We start from the raw sequence: 21,217 nt of genomic DNA, 5'->3' as shown, positions 1-21,217 counted from the left end.
ATGCCGTGGGATGTTCAAAAACTTTGCAAGATGCGATCCAATGGTTAAAACATCTAAATGTGCATGGCTGAGCAGTAGGATGTATTTAAAACAGCAACTTTTCTGAGAGGGTTTTAGTGTGAAATCCGCCTAACAAGATGCTGTCAGCAAGCTACAGTAAGCAGAGTGCCGCTAATAAAAAACTCAAAACTTTTTTTTTTTTAAACGAAATGACCTCATTAATCAATTGATGACTAGTTTTGAGGTTCTCTACATAAGATGATCCCCTTACAAGACAGTATAATATATATATAAATCAAAATTAAATACATTTCAGCAAATGTAATTTAATAAATAGAATTTTCTTAACGCGTGTGGAATATATTACTTGTAAAGAAAATTGATTGTTAAACACAACAAAGTTAATTAAATGTTTTCAAAATATATAATTTTTTTTTTATTGACAGTTTTTCTCTCCCACAAAATTATATACAGATTTCTTTTCTTCTCACTGTTAAAATCTGTGTTGTCAATAGATTAAAAAATATATATAATCACAATTAATCTTATGTTTTCTGACCAGTGTTTAGATAGCAGGATGAAATAACAATATAACCGAATTTGGTGAATGCAAATGTAATACATTATATCTGCTTTAGCTTTAGTCTAATGACAAAAAGTTAGTGCTGTCAATACAACAAAATAATCACAATTAATTTAAGGATTTCGGATCAGTCCTTTGTAGTAAACGTTAACTATGACAGCTCTAAAGAATACATTTTTTACAGACAGTTTTATTTTTGCAGACCCCCTAGCACCACCTTGTGCTACCCTGGGATTACCGGACCCCAGTTTAAAGACCTCTGAATGAGTTGACCACTGTGACCCAACGGTCTGAAGCCTGTGCTTCAGATTCCCCTGTAAGCAACATTGTAAGTAATATTCTGCCATATGGATAAGTATTATCTGTTGAGCGCTCAGATCAGGGAGGAGTAAGGTAATAGGCACAAGGGGGCATATGGCCAGGTTTAGAAAGCAGGCTGAAACCGAACCGTACGCTCTTCTGTCTCACGCCCAACGACTCCTTCCATGAAACGGATACAACGATCGCCCAAAAAATGCTGCATACCTGATGATGCATGTCGGGAGGAATCCGAGACCTAATACAGCACCACCCTGCGAATGACCTCACATTCATTGTCTGTCAGGTGTTAAAAGATGCATTGCAGGAACAGGGCGCCAAACTCTCCCCGTCAAGAAAAAAAGAAAAAAGAAAAAGAAAAAAAGGTATGGAATGAGATAAGCACCTAAGTTGTGTTTGTTGTTGTTTCTATTAAACATGCCAAGACTAGGGAACAGCAGGCAAAGTGTCTCTTCCTCTCATGGTTGAGCATATGGCAGTCAAAGCGAACAAACAAACAAACAAACACAGGGAGCAACACACAAGTGTGATCACAGGATGGAAGTGTTAGTGACTTCTCTTTATATTTGTGTTGAATGGTTGTTGAGGTGCCTGGGGAGAGAGACATGTCAGGCTGACAGCAAGCAGGACAGGCTGCTTAAACCAGTGAAAAGAAGAAAAAGGAAAGCAGGAGGGAACAATGATCAGCTTCATATGGGGAAGACATCTTGTGGCTCTGCACAGCCGGGCCGGTTTACAAAGAGAGCCATTGTTTCTCCACAGCCACCTCTGTGCCCCTCTGCTCTGAGACTGAGCCGTACAGGGCCTGTACGGGGCCGCTGCAACCTGTCCCGGACCCCACACGCCTCCGCTGCTCCCACCGCCCCTCTTCTAAAGTTTCATGCCGCTTGAGCTTATCATTTGTAAAGTTTTTACCTTTGTGCATTGCAGGACGCGTTCCGACACTGAGTTATGTTTCACGCCGACTCACAGGCAGAGTCCGGCTCACGTTTCAGCCGCAGATCGCTGACCGATGAGGATATGTTTAAGGCAAACACACACAATGAAATCCTTGAGAAAAGAAGCGCAGGTCACATCCTGAGAGGGTCTAGCAGATATATGGCTTATGTTGCTTTGGCGGGCTCAGGATGAGAAGCAGAACGGAGGCCAACGACTAATTGAATAGATAAGAACAAATGCTGGATGAGAGAATTTTTCCGAGCTAAAAGGCCGAGAGGAAACCAGGGGTAATGGAAAATGAGGATTTATCCCGCACTCTCTGAATAACAAGAGTATGAAAAACTAAATGGACTGACATCTCACACCACGTCTATTATGTCCTCATGGACATAGATGGCTTTACTTACCAAGTAAGCATGATCACAAATCCTGGCGCTAAAGCAGATCCAAGCGCATGGAAGTGGAATCAGGCCACATTCCATCAGTGTTCATGGGACTGTTTTGCCTCCTAAACCGCAAGCATACAAAATAGTTTCTCAATCCCACAGTGCTCGTTTAACATTTATACCACACATGTCTCAACAAACACAGTGGAAGACAGACTGACTTCTGTTTAAAGAGATCCTATTTTTCCTTCCTTCCTATTTTTACATTAGATGACCCCAGCAACATCCCTTCCCAAATACTCTATACATATCTGCACTTAAATGCACATACAGAGTCACAAATATACATTCTACAAACATGTAGTTTTGGACAACCCTAACATACATAAAAAAACCAACCCAAACAATCAGACATGGGCCAAATATAACCACACATCCAGACACTAACTCAAGTACACACACACACACAAATATGGGGAAGGTCATTCCATACCTTTTATTAGTGTAACATGGACTCGCTGCCCCTGGTCATCCACTCAAAAACTATAATAATCTTGTTTATTACCGGACGAAATAAGGAACCGTCTGACAAGCCTAGCACCCATCTGCTGGGTCAAGAGGGGTGTTATTCTGTCTGTTTCTTCTTATTTTCACCGCTTTCTACCATTCTATCTTTATTACCTCTCTTTCTTCCCTCACAGCTTTATTCAAGCTTTATTCCCAGCCTGCTTGCTCTCCCTTATTCACATCTGAATGCCAAGGACAGCGAAGGTCAGGCTGCTCAGGATGGAGAGCTGGTGGTGTCTCAACAGCAGTCATTAACGTCCAGATACTGCAGAGCTTCACACCCAAAGTAGGCGACTAGAGGGAGAGTGTCTGACAGCTCGCCCGGTGTACTAATGCACTGCAGCCTCTTCTGCTCTTATCAGGGTCCCTTGCAGAAAGCTAAAGGGGAGCGGGAGTGCATCAGAGCAGATCATTCATCTAGGTGAGCGGGCGAATGGTTGATCTGGGATTATTTGTGCAATTTTCTGAAGGCTCAACTGTGAAATTTATCACCATCCCTGTACCATGTTTGAGCTGCTCTTCTAATTAGCTTTCAGACACGATTTAAAGGGTTAGTTCACCTAAAAAAGAAAATTCTGTCAGTTATTACTCACCCTCATGTTGTTCCAACCCCGTAAGACTTTAGTCAAAGGAACGTAGGCTCACTATTGGCCGACGCTGGTCATGTGTCTGATGCGTGTGATGCTGGCCAACAGTGAGCTTACGCTCTGACGTACAACCCAGAAGCACTGCGCTGTTACACTACGTGAACTCACTCAGAGGCCCACACAGAAGAAAATGAATAGTTGAATAAAGTCGATATTTTTGTTTGTTTTTTGCGCACAAAAAAGTATTCTCATTGCTTGATAAACTTAAGGTTTTATTTTATCTATTTTTATCTATTATAAGGACTATTTTAACAATGTCTTTACTAACTTTTCTGGGATGGCAGATATCGATTACCTAGCAGCCTATGAAGGAGTGAGCCAGCTCTCAGATTTAATCAAAAATATCTTAATTTGTGTTCCGAAGATGAACGAAAGTCTTACGGGGTTGAACAACATGAGGGTGAGTAATTACTGACAGCATTTTAATTTTGGGGTAAACTAACCCTTTAAGAGCTCATTTTATCAGCCTCGGCTTGAGGGATTCATTAAAGGCATTAAAATGTTTCTGAAATCACCTTGTCCAACTCCACGCTGCAACAAAGTGTGAATGCAGATGATGACATGCTGACAAAGAGCCTTTAAAGGGATAGTTCACCAAAAAATGAACATTTTGCCATCATTTACTCATCCTCATGTCGTTCCAAACCTTTATAAGTTTCTTTCATCTGTTGAACACAAAAGAAGATATTTCGAAGAATGTTGGTAACCAGACAGTTGATGGACCCCACTGACTTCCATTGTAGGAAAGAAAATACTATGTAAGACTAGGGGTGCGCCGATCCGATATTCGGTATCGGTATTAGTCCGATACTGGCCAAAATCACTGGATCGGATATTGCATGAATCGCGGGAGTATAACCCGATCCGATACGATCACGTCCCTTAGTCCTAAATTGTCATACAAATGCTTAACAACACCTGAGAGACATGCCGTAAAGAGAGATGAGCAACACGCGTCACGCAGCGTTGCCAGATTTTCACATACAAATCCCGTCCAATGGCTTCTTAAAAATAGCCAATCGCGTTTCGGGGTGGGAGAGACCGCGGACTTGGCAACACTGGCATCACGTGAACGGTAGCTAGAGGTGAGTGAGGTAAGCCCTCTCAGCAATTAAGTTATCATGTCAGCTGTGTGGAGTTATTTAAAATAAGACACGATACGTTCATAATTAATAAACTACAGAACAGCGCGAGCAGGAAGCGGCGCGCCTCACGCGGGCACGGCTTATGCTCCGAGAACGGATTACTGCACTAGTGATATAAAACGCATCTTCCCCATGAACAACACAAAGTAAATACACTCGCACGTAACACACACACACACACAGGTCTGTTAACTTAAGCAATACTTTTAATAAGGTAGTCTAATATTTTTCTGACTAACAAATTACTGACACAGTAAAGGGTAGATTTAAATAAAGAAAAACGAAATTTAAATAAAGAAAAAAACGAAATTTAAATAAAGAAAAACGAAATTTAAATAAAGAAAAACGAAATTAAGTTAAATTAAAAATGAGATTAATTTAGATTGATAATAAGGGGTAAAAAGCTTAATACATTTTGTTTCTATTGTTCTATTTTCCACAATGTCAAAGCAACGCAGCTTAACCCAAAATACAAGCTCGCAGGCATGCACTTCTGTCCTTAAAAACTCCGCTGTTCTGCGCTCTAGCCAGAGAATACTACCGTTGCAGGAACACTTTAGTAGGCCAACTCAAGAAGCATCAAATAACGAGGTTGGGTTCCTTCAACTGTCCATCCTATTAAAAATGGCTAGGCCTTATAAGATAGTTGTAAAAAAGAGTTCTCGGAGCATATAAGCCCTGCCCGCGTGAGGCGCGCCGCTTCCCACTTGCGCTGTTCTGTAGTTTATTCAAAGTTTATTCATTCTGAACGTGTCTCGTCTCGTGTGTCTATCTATATTTCGTCAGATTTTATAGTGTTGAACATATTCAAGCGCGAATGAGAACCATTTCGAGGGGGATGCCAGGTGTAAAAAAAAAAACGAATATTCGAATGTCAAATTCTCAAATCGAATACCAACCCACCGAACGAATATTCGAATAGTCGGGTACAGCCCTATGACTACATAAGAGTTTTGTGTTACATCCAGTTTTTGGCACTGGAATTATAATTTTTGATTTATTTGCACAGTTGCACTTTAAATTTCATTAATTGAATGGTGCTGAATAATTAAAAATGCTGCTACAAGTTCTGTTTAAAAATTGTTTTAATAAAAATTAAGCAGCAGTATTGCACAACTGAGTCATGTTGTGGGCTACTTATATAGAACATTTATTGCACTGTTTGAGCATGATGCTTTTTAGATGGCTAGGTTAAGCACAGTGCATCCTCCTGACAAATGTGTTATTAACAGCTTAATTAAGAAAAAAATATATGGTATTGTATCGGTATCGGTATCGACAGATACTCAATTGTGTGTTATCGGTATCGGTATCGGACATGAAAAAGTGGTATCGAGCCACCCCTATGTAAGACAATGGGGTCCATCAACTATCTGGTATAGGGATGCAAGATATTATCGGCACACCATCAGAATCGGCCGATAAAAGGCTTAAAATGTAGCCTAATCATCGGCATCGCTCGATATGAAAACATTATGCAGATATGCCTTGCCGATAAGATAACGTTTAATATGCGCCTGCAAAAACTCACATGTGCAAGGAGTGCTAGAGATAAGATCACGTCAGTAGTGTGGCCATTATTGAAGCAAACTTTTGCACCTATGGTGATCAGATACACTGTTTTAGAGTGTCAATTGGAACTTGAGCACACAAGTTTTATTTTCAGTTTTCAGTTTTATTTATTTAGGGGGTCGCTGATGGCCTACTTGTAGGACTAATAAAATGAAAAGCAAATAAAATACACAACAATAAAAATACACAAGTTAACAATACACAAGTTACCTCTGAACTTCTGAATAAATAAAGCAGTAATTGCAGGGCTCCAGACTGTGACCAATTGGCGCCCCAAACTTGCCAGTCTCGATCACGCGACACTGTTACCAGGAGATCCAGACTCTGGAGATTCAGTGAAGAAATCCATTGAATTCGCCTCAGAATTAATTGCATCAACGCTGCGAGATCCAGTGAGAAATTCCGATTCGGAGCAGAGAAACCAGAAGAAACACTTATAGAAGGCTTTCAGTCCACAAATCAGCAACATTCACCATGGATTTAGGCTAATGTAGTAACTCTTACCATAACTATGGTATTGTGACAGAAATAGTCAAATGCTTACAAGTACTACACATCTTTTTCCAGTACTTCAAAACTATAACATCAAATATACAGTAAATGTTATTTTTAATGTGATGACCAACACATTTTTTGTTCATCCTTCAAGGATTGTCGAAAAAAATTTAAGATATAGGAAAACTTTTATTTAAACACTTATTTAAAAATAAAATAAAAATAAATACCATTGTTAACAGTACAATGGTATTAACAGTATTAAGTTAACAGCTTATTGGCTATTTTCACTCCCTAATATCAATTTTTTTCACTCGTTTTGCTTTTTAATTAATATTAAGACATTATGAATGATAATAATTAAAAGTTAATTTCATCTACACCCTAAATTAAGCTTAGTGCTTTATTGTCAGTCCCAGTGCTACCAGATATTTTTTTATAGAACTCAGTGGCTCCGGTGCTGCTGCCCTCAAATGTTAGTCTGAACTTAAAATAAAACTGCACATTGTAATATCTGTGCGTTAAGTCTATTTATTATCAAAGAATTTGTCAGAATTACAGTTATTTGGGGGGAAATCTGAAAATTGCATTGCAAGCTGATTTAAGGCGTGCCCCTAAATTTTCTGCTTGTGCTCCTAAAATTTTCGTCAGGGGCTACAGCGCTCCTAGTAAAAAAAGTTTGTCTGGAGCCCTGAATTGAAATCATAAAATCACAAGTCTGATTTGATTTAATTGTAAGAAACTATAGCCTACATGATAAAAAAATAAAAAAAAATTGTAAATGAAAGAACTTTTATGTATATACAGTTTATCAATGAGTTATACTTTTTTTTTTTTTCAAACACATGATGAAAATAACTTGAATCCAAGGAGCTCTAAAAGATTTTTAGAATTTTGATCTGAGGCTAAAGGTGGTATCCTTCAACTGAAGTCATGCCACCCCCACTTCATATGTTGACAAATCCATTGCTGTAGACTCTACATCGCTGACTTCAGGTGTAGACCATCTACAGTACAAATGTTAAAACCTCAAATAAAATGTTCAGGTTACAACTGCATCTGCAACAGCAGTGATTTACTTTATTATTGTTATTTTTAAAGCTTTCAATATACTCTTATTATTAGACCTCAGAACTCTGAAACCGGAATGAAAAAATACAGTTTTTGCTATTTAATAAATAAATTATTTAGTGCAAATGTTGCTGGTCTGAAGCCCCCTCCCCCCATTATTCAAAATGCAATTATTAAAAATTAGTTGAAAAAAATGAAATGCATTATTAGAAATGCATGTGTAGTGTGATCCTGGATCAAAATATTTTGGCAAACTCTAACTGTTAACTCTAATTAGCTCTACAACCAGTCCTAAGATTAACCTGATAGGAATAGAAACTCACCCTACCAAAATCATGGTCAGTCTACAGTAAGTACAGTGGTAAACAGCTGCCGCTGGTACTCAAAAGTGTTAGTCACATAGATGAAGCAAATGTTCTGAGGCGAATAATACAATATGAAAAGAGACCTGCGGGGGACGGTGGAAGCGATCAAACCAAGTGTGAAAACAGCATAATTGACATCAAATAGCTTCAGGATTCAGCAAGTTCAAAAATGCTGTGGTCTGAACCTAGAGCTTGATGATGATTTCACAGCAGATCCATAGTTGTTTTGTTTTTTATTTTAAGATTCCACTGTTCATAGATGAAAGCAGAAAACCTTTTATGACGATCCAGCGGTATATTTTTAACAGTTCTTAATTTGGCGAGACCTTCAGATGATTTGCAGATGGAAGTGCTTAGTGCAAACACCTGCCTGTCATTAACACAAATTGTCTGTAATATTTGTAGAAGTTTTTTTTTGTGTGGCTCTGTCTCTCATCACAGATTCTGCACACCTTGTGGGCCTCCAGCCTGAGAGGAGACCTTGTCTGCGTGAGCGGTTCGGCTTTCTGCACTGAACCCGTGACCCTGCTACAATTAAAATAAGGCTCTCTCTTTCCTCTACTCGCGCTCATCAAAAGGAGCTCCTGACTCAAGGTCAGCCCAAGAGCTGCTGTTTTCTGAATGAGTGCACAGGGCTTGTGGCACTGACGAGAGTAGCCGTGTGGAGAAACATTGGGGTTTGTTCTTTCTGAGTGTGTCATGAGCAATTAAACCGCATCTAGGACCAGTGTTGAGAACTTAGAAACTAGTCAAAGTAGCTAAGATGTTATAGAAAGTGTAGCTTTTCCATTAACAAATTATTTGTTCCCATAACAAGTATTACAAGTATTATAAAGTAGAAACTTTATAGCTGGGCAAGATATAATTATCAGAACAATGAAATATCCAGTCAGCTCTGATTCAATGAATTGGTTTGGGGTCTGTAAGTTTTGTTTATGTTTTTGGAAGAAATCTATATTGCTCACTAAGACTGCATTTATTTGATCAAAAATACAGTAAAAATTGTGAAATACTATTAAACATCTTATTTTGTTTTCTACTTACTCCAGTCTTCAGTTTCACATTATCCTTCAGAAACCAATCTAATATGCTGATTTGGTGCTCAAGAAACATTTCCAATAAATATCAATGTTGAAAGCAGTTCAACATGCTGCTTAATATTTTGGTGGAAATCGTGATCCTTTTTTTTTTTCAGGATTCTTTGATGGATCTTTTTGTAACATTATAATTGGCTTTACTGTCACTTTCAATCAATTGAAAGCATCCTTGTTTAAAAAAAGATTTAGCATTTTTAGAGAGAGAGATCGTAAAACTAATCTATATGAATTGAGCGGTTTAGTCAAAATATTCTGAAGAGACACGATCACTTTATATAATGAACAGATTTAATAAAAAATTAAAAAAATTCACATAAACATTCATCAACTCACACATCAGTTGTGGTAAACAGAAGCTCAAGCATGTTCGCTTGCCGTGCGAGAACCAATGAGGCTCATTCTCTTGTGTTATGCAGCACGTTTGAGCTTCCGCAAGAGGTTTGTTCTCACGCATCAAGCAGGTTCGGCTGAGCTTCTGTTGACGCTCACTGATCAATGTTTAAATCTGTTCATCATATATAAAGTCCATTAAAATCTGGACTAAACCGCTCAATTCATATGGACTAGTTTTACAATCTCTTTATGAACTTTTTGAAGCGTCAAAGTGGTTGTTGCGTAGCTGTCTATGGAGAGTACAGAAAGCTCTCAGATTTCATCAAAAATATCTTCATTTGAGTTCCGAAGTTGAACGAAAGTCTTACAGGTTTGGAACAACATGAATGTGAGTAACTGATGACAGAATTTTCATTTTTGGGTGAACTATCCCTTTAATGGTCTTAAAGTTTGTATTTCAGAATATATATGTGTGTGTGTGTGTGTGTTTTTAGCAGCTAGTGGTTGGTCAGCTGCTGTGTTTCAAGGCTGATGAGCAGAGAATATAAACAGCTGCACGTAAACACAAGTTTTGTATTCTATCCATGTGCCAAATATTTGTTTACACACACAGCTATTAAAGGCATCCAAATGATGTCTGCAAATATCAGTAATGGATGGGCACAAAAAGCATATACTTACATTTGAATGATGACTTTGTGCTTCGTGTCACAAAACTTGTGGGTGCAAATTTCAATTAACCCCTGAAAACAAAACAAAAACAAAAAAATTACTTCAGAATGGTCTAAACTCAGTCATTAAATCACACTCTAAATTCAAGAGAGCTGTATAGATTTTCAGTGAACACTTCTCAATCGCACTTTGTTATTCTAGGTACGGTAAAAAAAAAAAAAAAGGGTTTTAACTCGATGCTTTTAACACCATGGTTTTAACACCTGTAACTATATGGCAGCTGCCTCTGTTGCAAACACACTAATGAAAACTACAGCCTTAAAAGTTTGGTAAATGCTCTCTAGTATGCCAACTTCCCTTAAGCAGGCCTGCAGCAGACTGTAGTACTCACTAGAAACATGCACACTCTTATTGTTACCATTATCTTTACTGTTATTCCCCTTTGCCAGTGCAAACACATTCCACCCATTCCTGGCCTGTGCACTATTGGTTGAAAGCTGGACTCCTTCAAAGACAGATTTCTCATTTTTTCCTTGCATTTTTAAGACAAGCAGCCAATTCCGGGCATGCAGTCAAACAATGGGAGATGAAAAAATATAGTTATTCTCCGACACACGCTCCTGCTGCATTAGCTCACTGTTTTCTTTTTATTGCACTTGAATATTTTTTAATTCTGTTGGCTGTTACGGTAAATGGCCTTAATTATGATCCTACGTTCCAAGCGATGGCAAAGTAAGCAGAGAGCTATTAGCGTGTGGCTCCTGTATGCCTATTAAACAACATGCATCCAGGCAGGCTACTGTCTCTCCTTCCCTACCTGTTCACAGCAAGCTTGAAAGCAGCCGTTTAGGCAGTCTATTTGTCTTTTGTGTTAAGGCCTTTCATTTCTTTAGTGTGACAGGTCATGGTGAGCTGCACTTGGTTCAACCCTGTTTAACTGTGAGGCACGAGAAATAAGGACCAAGCTATGCAAAAACGGACTGTCACTAGCTTATTAATCGGCGGTGTACATTTTATTAATGTGCATAAAAAGCAATTAATGACTGCAGCGCGAGGAAATTATTGCATAAATGGAATATGACACACTGGTAATTAAACAAGTTTTCAATAAACGACTATTTAATTCAAAATATTGAACTACTGTATGCGTGTGCGGTATGCAAATACAACAATCTAAAGGACATGCATACACGAGATACTTCCTAATCAAAGACATACTTTGTCAACTTTAATAGCATCTGATGTCACAGTACAGTGGGTGCATATACTGTGATCATGCAGGCTGTGAAAATATAAACCACACTTCATTGGCTACTGAAAGAACAATGCAAAACATGTTGTCTGTTGCAAGTAGTTGTAATTTTATCCTTCTCTCATCATTCAAATATTTCCTCTGGGGTGCTCATATTACAGCAAAAGCCTTGCTGATTATGATGGATTAGAAAAGTGGCCATGATCCATTTCAGTTATTAAAAAAAAACTACCTTGATGATGGCAAAAATCTCTCAAGGATAGACTTGCCTGCAGCGTGAATGGTGGGATCCCTCAAAACCTTTCAAAAGGCAACGGGCAGAATTCAGAATGCAAGGTTTTTTCCCCCACAATGATTTAGCCTCAATTGTACAAAATTGAATTTACAATATATATTTATTTTGTTACATTTCTAACATTTTGATTTATTTAATTTTAATATAACAATATTTAAAATGTTCACTGACAATGAAATACTTTTTTTTTTCTCCCACCAAAATATTGGCACATTGTTTAAAACATTCCACATTTGTCAAAGGGATAATTCGGAGGGGGGGGGGGAGGGGGTTATTATTGAAACTTGTGCTATTCAAACAGGATTCGTTTTCTAAACAATGTTTGAGCAACAAATATTAATGGAATATTTCACTCATAAACATATTATTCAGTGAAAATTGTTTCACACTCGTGTCATTCCAAACCTGTGACTTTCATTCTTCAGTGGCAGATAAAAGAAGATTTTTTTTAGATAAAAATCTGTATTTTTAGTTCATAAAATGTTAGTAAATGCTAAAAAAAACAGGCTCCAAAACAACTTCTTTTGTGTTTCTCAGAAGAAATAGTCCGAATTTCCATGCTTTGGATGAAATACCCCTTTCACATGGGGCATCTGTGATTTTATGTACTGATTCAGATTGGGTTCTGTGTAGATTTTAAGATGGGAGTGTTTTTTGTCTGGATGTGGGCATAAAGAATGATTATGTGCTCTGGATCCCATCACAAAACCCACTGAAATAAACCAGACTTGATATATGATTAATTATTAAACATTATGTATGTAATTATGGGAAGGAATTAATTAAGGTAAGGATCATACTACAGTAGCCACTCTTAGCAGTTTCCCGGATAAGACTCGGATCAGACATTTCATTTCCATTTTATGTCAAATTAGATCAAAGCAGAACCACCAATTGTTATTTTCTCAAGAAAGTTGGCATAAGTTCTAAATACACAATCAAAGTTGACCAGGCAGTGCAATCATACACTTAGCTATAGTTGCAGTATTCGTGAAGGTCAAAATAAATGAGGTGAAAAGTAATATACTGCAATCATGGACAATTCTATCCAGAGCTGAAGTTTTCCAGAGGACCCCCTGAGTTAGCCAAAAAAACGTAGGTAAAAGTAGGTAATTTTGCAACATAATTTTAACCAAGGCTGAGTGAGAAAAACACAGATGTGTTTGATTCGGATGCCATTAAAATTCAAGTACAGCTATGAAACTAGAAACTGTGAAAACTAGTCCAGTCTGAATAGGGCTTTACACCAGTTTACAGAACATTCCTCCTCTCTAGCGGGTCACAGGTTGTGGATGCTAATGTAGTGAATAAAATGCAACTGAGCATATAATCATATAGTTAGGACAGAAATTTATAAATATAAATAAAGTATAAAAATTCAATATAAATAAAACATTTTTATTAAATCTTTAATAAATATATATTTTAAAAGGGAGGAGAAAATAAACGTACCATATCTTTTATCTATTAAAGGCCATTCGTCCGAACAAAATATACAGTGAAAATTAATTTCTTGGTAGAAGCTAGCCAAATGATGCCTTTATACATAAAACATGGAGAAAACTATGCAATAAAAATGAAATTTTAAAAATAGGTGTAGATTAAAAATGGGTTTACTTACATCTGCTGTAGGACAAACATGGTTTGTGTCACCTAAAATGTGTTTTGTGTGATGAATTAAAAATATGTATTTTTGTAAACCAAAAATAAAGGAAAATGTAATTTTTCGTACTATTTTCTGAACATCTGTGGTGCTGATGGAGCTCTGCTGTATTTTGTGGTGGTTTATGACAGTAACTGGGCGTCATCGTACTGCTGCAGTCCTCTCTCTGCAGTCATCAGCGGCCCCTGAGAGACGGCAATTTTTTGTGAGTGTCCTTAAATGACCCGCAGTCCCATTTGCCTCCCTCCCTCCCTCTTTCTCTCTAGGCTGCTTCCTTTTTCTCTCTCAAATCACCCTCCGACACACGCTTTCTGAATGTTTCCTCGTCCCTTTGACCTGTGCTCTGTCCCTGTCACTCTCTCTGTCTGTCTGTCTCACTGAATCCACCTTTTCTCCCCAAAAAATTATTCATCATTCACCTCCACTGTCCTCCAGCAGTTTTGAACGCTTATTTATTTCTTCTAAGCACATCTCTGACCACCCTGGGTTAGTTCTATAGTTTTGAATTAAAATGTTCAGTTTGTGCTTTCAATTTAGTTTAATTTTCGTTAATGTTTTATAGTTTTCTTAAATGCCTTTTATTTAATTTTATTTAATTTTTTATAAAAACAAAAGATTAAATTTTAACTAACATTATTAAATACTTCTGGGTCATCTAGTTTTATCATTTAATCTAAATAATTTATAATGAAGGCAGAAGGAATAAGTAAAAAATAATAAAAACAAATATTTATTGTGTATTTAAAAGGTAAAATTAACATTTTAATTTATTTTCAGTTTTTCCTAAATAAATACTATATATATATATATATATATATATATATATATATATATATACACATATACATTTTATATTAATTCTATATATTATATTATAATATATTAATTAAATTTTTTTAAATCTTTTTCATTAACGCTATCAGCACTATATATTATATTTTATTATATTTATTGTCATTTTGTATTGTGCTTTTAAAACTAAAATGAACTCATTTCCATTTTATTTATTTATTTTAGAATTTTTTGTCATTTATTAAAAACATTTCTTTCTAATGTTTTATATTATAATTATATATTTTATATATGATACATTTTATATGAATCATTTTTATTTTAGTTAACGCTAACAGTACTGCGACCACCTAGTATCCGCCTGTCCTCAGCCCTCCCTGAATCTCTCTCCATCCTTTTCTCCTCCTCCTCCTCCCTCTCGAGGCTGATGGAAGAGGGTGGGGTAATCCGCACTGGTTGCCATGACACCAGACAGCCCTTGCTCGGTGAAGGCACGTAGTTTCCTCTCTGCTCTATTTCCCCGGAGTCTTAAACGCAGAAGAGAGTGAGGTGTATGTGTGTGTGTGTGTGTGTGTGTGTGTGAGACAGTGTGCCTGTGAGTGCAAATGTGTATAAGAGATGCCAATGATGCTCGGTAGTGAATACATCATGTGTCAGAGTGCTGTTAAATCACCAGCCGTGTAAATGCTCGCATGTAATGAGCATGTAGACATAAGCAGTGCTAATGCTACGTTATCCTCCTCTCGACAGGCCTTTATTCAACAACGCTGCAAATCACAATCAGAGAGCGATGTTTGACAGCACCTAAGATCAACACAGCAGGCACTGACATCTGGGAAACATCTAAGGATAATATTTCAACAACAACATCAACATTCAGAACAGACGTGAATAACGGCTGTGTTTAAATGAGGCGGTGGCACTTCTGCAAATTCGATGCGAGGCTATTATATTCATGCCGGTGTTGCTCTCTTTATTTTTCTTTCTTTCTCCCGCTCACTCCATCGCTTTCATCGTCCCAGTAAACTCTATCACTCCGTCACTAACCAAAAGCTGGAGCCCTGATGAATAATTTAGCAGTCGATATTTGCAGCCATCTGTTTATCTTTTCCACACATCAGTCTTCCTCACAAAGTTCCCATTCACTGCACTTTGCCATCAAACAGTGACTTCAGTCCAAATACTGCATTAGAGGGCTACACTAATTAATGCGCTTTAAAGTCATAGTACTCACAAAAATGACAATTCTGTCATCATTTACTCACTCCCATGTTGTTCCAAACCTGTATGACTTTCTTTCTTTCATCGTACTGGAAGAATGATTCTACAGTAGTTGCTCGTTTCCATGCTGTTGCAACGATTGGGGCTTAGAAGCTTCAAAAAGGACCTAAAAGCACAATAACCGCACAAATTATGGACCACACGAATTATACACTATATTCCAAGTCTTCTTGAGTCATATAATAGCTATGTTAGCAGAACAGAACAAAATCTAAGATGGTATTCACTGAAAATGATGATATCCATCCTAGCTTGTTCATTAGGGTCATGAGAAAAGCAACAATATCTAATTTGAGAACAAATCATTCTTTTCAATGAATTAGTTCATCCAATTCATAAAACTTACAAGTTGAACAGATCCAGTGGTTCAGTGATCCAACTGCAGTGGTTCACAGCTCAATTGAGGAGAAGATTACGCTTCCGTTCAAAAGTTTGAGGTCAGTAAGTTTAAAAAAAAAGAGGAAATGAATAGCCAGCAAGCAAATTGATAAAAAGTGACAGTAATTTTTTTTATAATACTACAAATAAAAGCTGTTCTTTTGAGTTTTCTATAAAGAAAATACTGACAAAAACGCATTATTGTTTCTACAAAAATATTAAGCGGGCACTGCTAATGTTTCCAACATTCATAATAATACTGTATGTTTCTTGATCAGCATATTAGAATGATTTCTGAAGGATCATGTGACACTGAAGACTGAAGTAATGGCTGCTGGCTTAAAATAGAAAACTATTTACATTTTTTTATAATTCTTCACAGTTTTGGTGTTTTACTTTATTTTTGTTCAAATAAAAGTACCTTTGGTGAGCATAAGACACTTAAACAAAAAAAAGATTGTTTTAAATCTTACTGACCCAAGTTTTGAATGGTAGTGTATCTTAGCTTTTTGTGCAAAACTGAACAAAAACATGGCTTCAGAATAATTAAAATATAGTGTACAAGTCATATAAAGTACTATTTTGGTGATTTTACAAGTACTTTTGAGTCCTTTTTGAAACTCAGAAGCCTAAAAAAAAAGAAAGAGGGTGAATGATTTTAGAATATATCAATTCTATTTAACTAAACTAAAAGTTTGATAATTATCACAAGACCTGAAATATGGCCATAGAACTTTTCTACAGCACTGAAAGCCTGTCACTGTTTTTAAATGACGATTATATAAAGCCATGTAGTTATTTCAATTTACCCTTCTATAATGAACTCGTTTTTTTGTTACTAGAGGTTATAGGAGGTTAATAGGTATATTAAGTGACCTCTGTAACAACTATCTCAATAACCGCATTATGCTTCAACTACCAACAGGGGGCAAACTATAGTTTCACAGCATACCCACCCTCTGGTGTGTGTCTCACAACTTTATTTAACAATGTTTAATCAAACTACATCAGGACGGGCTGCTTTTGATTATATGTATGCATGATGAAAATAATATGCCATTTCAAAGTCCTAGTACTGTAATTATGTTACTGCAATTATTTCAATAACATGCCATCGGGACGGTACAGAAAAATAAACATAATCCACATTAATATCCTCAGCCAGCGTTTACATAAAAGGTGGGAACGGGTCGTAGAATACTGTAGGCTATTGCAAGGGATGATAAGCTGACTGAGTCGAACGTACAGGGTCCGAACAGGGTTTAAATTTTTGTGAAAATTACAGCTTTTGTAGATCAAGCCCCTGGTGGGGAGCCAACACAACCAGCATCTTTGTTCAGGTGAAATTCCTCGCCGTTATCTCAACCCACCGCCAACAAACCACTCCCCGCCCCTTTCGCTAGCCGCTAGTGCTTTAATTAGGGGTCCTGCAAACCTGCCCCGGGCCCGCCGGCATGACTACTCTCATGCAGAAGGTAATAGAGGGCAACATTTGGGTTCCGGAAATAAAAAGTCAATTTATTTTCTCCATAGAAAAACTGATTTTTAACGATAACTTATAAACCTTTAAAGACAAATCTGTAGACTTTATGCCAAATGCCACATGAACAAACAGGAAACCAGGTCTCATTGCATCCGCTTGTCGGAGAAAGTGTTACTGCCAATATGAACTGACGACAATATCTATGGACTAGATACTGGATAGGTAATCGGCTAAACTAGCTAGTTCTTTTTATTGTTGCCGTTTTATCCGATTTAAATATCTAAATGTTAGTAAGAAGAAGAAAATAAAAAAACTTTTAGATATCAATCTGCATAATGCGATAGACATCAGGGCTGGGCGATATGGCCAAAAATATTATCACACTATTATAATATTGTTTTAATATTATTCGATTTTTTATTTAATAAGATGCTGCAAAACAGAACTGTATAAATTAAAACGGGTGAAAAAATATCTTGGTTGTATACTAATGGTAATATATTTCTGTCATAATTTCTTCGCCGCCTTTGCAGCTCTGGAGAAGTTCATGTTTTCATATATTGACACGCAGATGCTGAAAACACCATAAGCATAATAGTGTTTGAGTTTGTGTGGACAAAACTTCGGTACTCGTTCATTAGCGATATGCACTGACTGGCTGTTGTCGCGTTCATTTCTGCTGTGTGATAGGCTGTTGGATTATGTCATTTTTAATTCACAATCTCCTCATCTGTGTCACTAATTTTCACATGAGTTTGTGTGTTCTGATGTCACATGGCGATGGCGCAACAGAACCCCGCAGCAAAGCAACTTGTTCAATTATTGGCTGTTGACTTGTCACTCGTAGCAATTTATCAAGGCATATGATAGGCTGTTTATTATGCAGGGACAGAGCACGCTTGAGGCTTGTTCATGCAACCAAACTTGTTATGTGGTTTCATGTCTATTTACATTTTACTGCAGCTGTCCGACTTTGAGATGGCGAATGGGAATATGCTTTGTGTAACATTAGCAACACATTATTAGCCGTTTAATAACGTAGTCAAGCAAAAGGCTAATCATATTAATTACCTTTATGTGTTCGACATTGTAAAGAGCGATACCATTGTGCAGCGTTTACTACAGTAAGTAGAGTGAGTGCATCTCTGAGCTGGAGTGAGTGAATGGAGGTGGGGCTAATTAGCATATTCATGGATCTAAATGAAGCAAGGATGTAGAGTTCCATTCAAGCTATTCTAAGACATGAAAATTTTTTTACAGGAAAAAACATTTAAATGTGTCAAAGATGAGTTTTAAGGGATAAAATTGTTGACTACAGGGGAACTTTAAGTGAAGCTATCAAGCGCAAGCGTGCCGCACAAGTCCTGAAAAGTGAAGCCAAAACGTCTCGATCGCCCCCCGGTGACTGGTCCTAGTATAGGTCATAAGCCCCGCCTCCCCGTGTTATTCAACGGGACGTGAGACCAACTATACAATTAAATACACTTCAAATATCTTTTTTCCAAAGGTGGTTTCTTTCATTTGCTGTCGTTTGTCGGTTTCAAAAATAAATTGGTTTTTAGTTAGTGACATGATGCGGTGGTGTAACTTCATGATTGACAGCTGTGATTGACAGGTTCTCTGAGCGAAGTAGTCACTGAAGCACCAACGAACATCTTTTTCGGGATCTTCGGAGGACTGAGGAGATTGTATTTACTTTATTTTAACAAGCCTCTTGTCGTACTGCAATAATTTTTTTTAAAAGTGTGCAGAATGCACTCTTCCCGAGTGCATTCTGCGAGAGTGAGGGCGGAGTGTTGATTTTGTGGCTTTACTTCCTGCTCACTACTGCGCAGGATTGGTCCCGAGATCGCTACTGCGCAGACTCAAGTTCCAATATGTCAGTGCCATATCGGGACACTGGCGGCTTCAGTTCTCATCAATGGAAGAGAGCGAAGGGGCGTCGTCCATCTTTTTTTACAGTCTATGATCAAGCGTTATATCAGCGTTATATACAATTTCTTTCGCGTTATATAAAATTTCTTTCGATAACGGGATATACTGTCGATAACAGAGCATGGAAATTTGTTACGCATAACCCTCGTTGTGAGCTCCAAGGTTGTTGATGATTGTATATGCCTTTGTTGAAGTCATCTGTTCATTATTTCAGCTTATTTAAACAATTTTTTTTTTTTTATTCAAATAAATGTTGTCATCGTTTTAATTGATGCTATTCACAATGCATCATAAGATTGAAGTTCTTACCCTCATTAAATCTATTAAGTGCAAAATTGTACATCTTTGTCTTTTTGTTCGATTTTCAAATATTTTTGTAATGTTGTGATTCATCTTGGAGCTGGCTGGCTTCTTTTAAAAAAAAATCCCTATGGGAAAAATGATTGGAAAAAAAAACTTCCAGAACCAAAATCGCTGAAAAAGTAAGCAGGCACTAATGCATTCAATACTGCACCAAAATCACTCAACGTGTGCTGCGAGCCGTCAGAGCCGAGCCGACACGGCCTCGTATTTTGGTCATAACTGCACGTCTGGAGGGTTCTGACCGAAGCCTGACACATCTCATCAGAGCTCAGACACACTAGAGGCTGCTCTAAAAGCGGCCGGAGCAAGAGAGAGGAGGTCAAACATTCATTTTACTCTGCCTTTACACACACTGACAGATGCTGTCTGCTTTGATCTATCTTTAGCCAATCCGCTCCTATCTGTGGGCCTCTGTCCGGAAAGCCGCTTAGAACTTGCTGCCTCTCCTATGCCCAATGGCACCGCACGGTCGAGCCGTGCATGAGGCGTGCATCCAACGATTGGGGGGGGAAGGGTGATTGGAATTCATTCAAACCAACAGCACCCATAGGTGAAAACGGCAGACTTGAAAGCATACGCGGTGGGCATAAATAGCTGAATTGTGCACAGCTGCATGCAGTGAAGTAGCACTGTAGCTCGTGCGCACAATGGCAGCCGCAGCAGCAGTGAGAGCAGGAAGAAATCTGGCAGTGTATGTGTGTGTGTGTGTGTGTGTGTGCGCGCACTCTCTCGGAGCACAGCGCGGCCAGGCTGAACCGAATGAACTGCAGAAGAGCGTTTGCTGTGAGGTCAGAGAGTCCAACATTCCTCTGGAGCCGTGTGTTTACACTGCTCCGAGAGAGGGGGGATGGCAAGGGGGGAGCAAGAGGGGCTTACAGGAAAGGAAACAAATCAAGTCCCGGCTACACTGTGTGCGCTTCTACCTGCCGGCTGGACCCCATCGCTTATTAAATCACTATAGGCGCGCATCTGCTAGGCCAGCCAGGACGGCACATACAGTATATCACAACCTAGTTCTCCGTAATCTTATCCTGCACTTAAAACATGGGAGTCGAGTGTCATTCACAGTAGCTTTATAAATCTGCTGGCAGCTAAGGAGTGGTGCGCACAACACAGAGATCTCGTAGTCGGACGTTTCGTTTGCTTTGTTTTTTTTATTGGAAGAGAAAAAGCATCACATTTTATTTAATTATTCTAAAAAATAAAATAAAATAAAAACATACCTTTATTAAAAAATAAAACTTTGATCAGAAGCTATTTCTGTTTAATCTGTAGACGGTTTACTGATTTGAAATGAGCTCAGCATTAAACTAAATAAATAGTTTCAAATATAATTTAAATAAAATGAATTAAATCAAACAAATCAAGGGATTTTTCTGGGAGGCTTCGATACGCTCCAGAATATTTCCAGGCTCAAAGGCTTATTGTTGGGAATGGATTAGATTTGTATCTTTATTAAATTAGCATTATTCTGCCAGGTTAATGAGATTAAAAAATAAAAAAGTTCTGTCTTTTGTTTTGGTTAAAAGGCAGGCAGCCAGCAAACAAAACTGATTCCTGCCCAAAGCTGTACAGCTTTTTAACA

General features: G+C 37.8%; 1 long non-coding RNA gene across 2 annotated transcripts in view; it reads right to left on the bottom strand.

Moving 5' to 3' along the window:
- Window positions 1-480: 480 nt before the first annotated feature.
- Window positions 481-21,217, bottom strand: part of LOC309505411 — a 47,689-nt gene continuing 26,952 nt past the window's right edge. The window contains exons 3-4 of one of the 2 annotated variants that reach the window (XR_014208430.1): window positions 10,200-10,261; window positions 481-2,348 (exon numbers count right to left, since the gene is read on the bottom strand). This is a non-coding gene — a long non-coding RNA (uncharacterized lncRNA). Of the gene's footprint in view, window positions 2,349-9,406; window positions 9,588-9,635; window positions 10,262-21,217 lie in introns of those variants that run through there. The other variant, XR_014208431.1, reaches the window with a different exon arrangement.

Source organism: Leuciscus leuciscus, assembly GCF_965113295.1.
Source record: "Leuciscus leuciscus genome assembly, chromosome: 9".
Classification (NCBI taxonomy): Eukaryota; Metazoa; Chordata; class Actinopteri; order Cypriniformes; family Leuciscidae; genus Leuciscus; species Leuciscus leuciscus.
The sequence above is the reverse complement of the archived record's forward strand: the minus strand, read 5'-3'. Positions and strand labels throughout refer to the sequence as shown.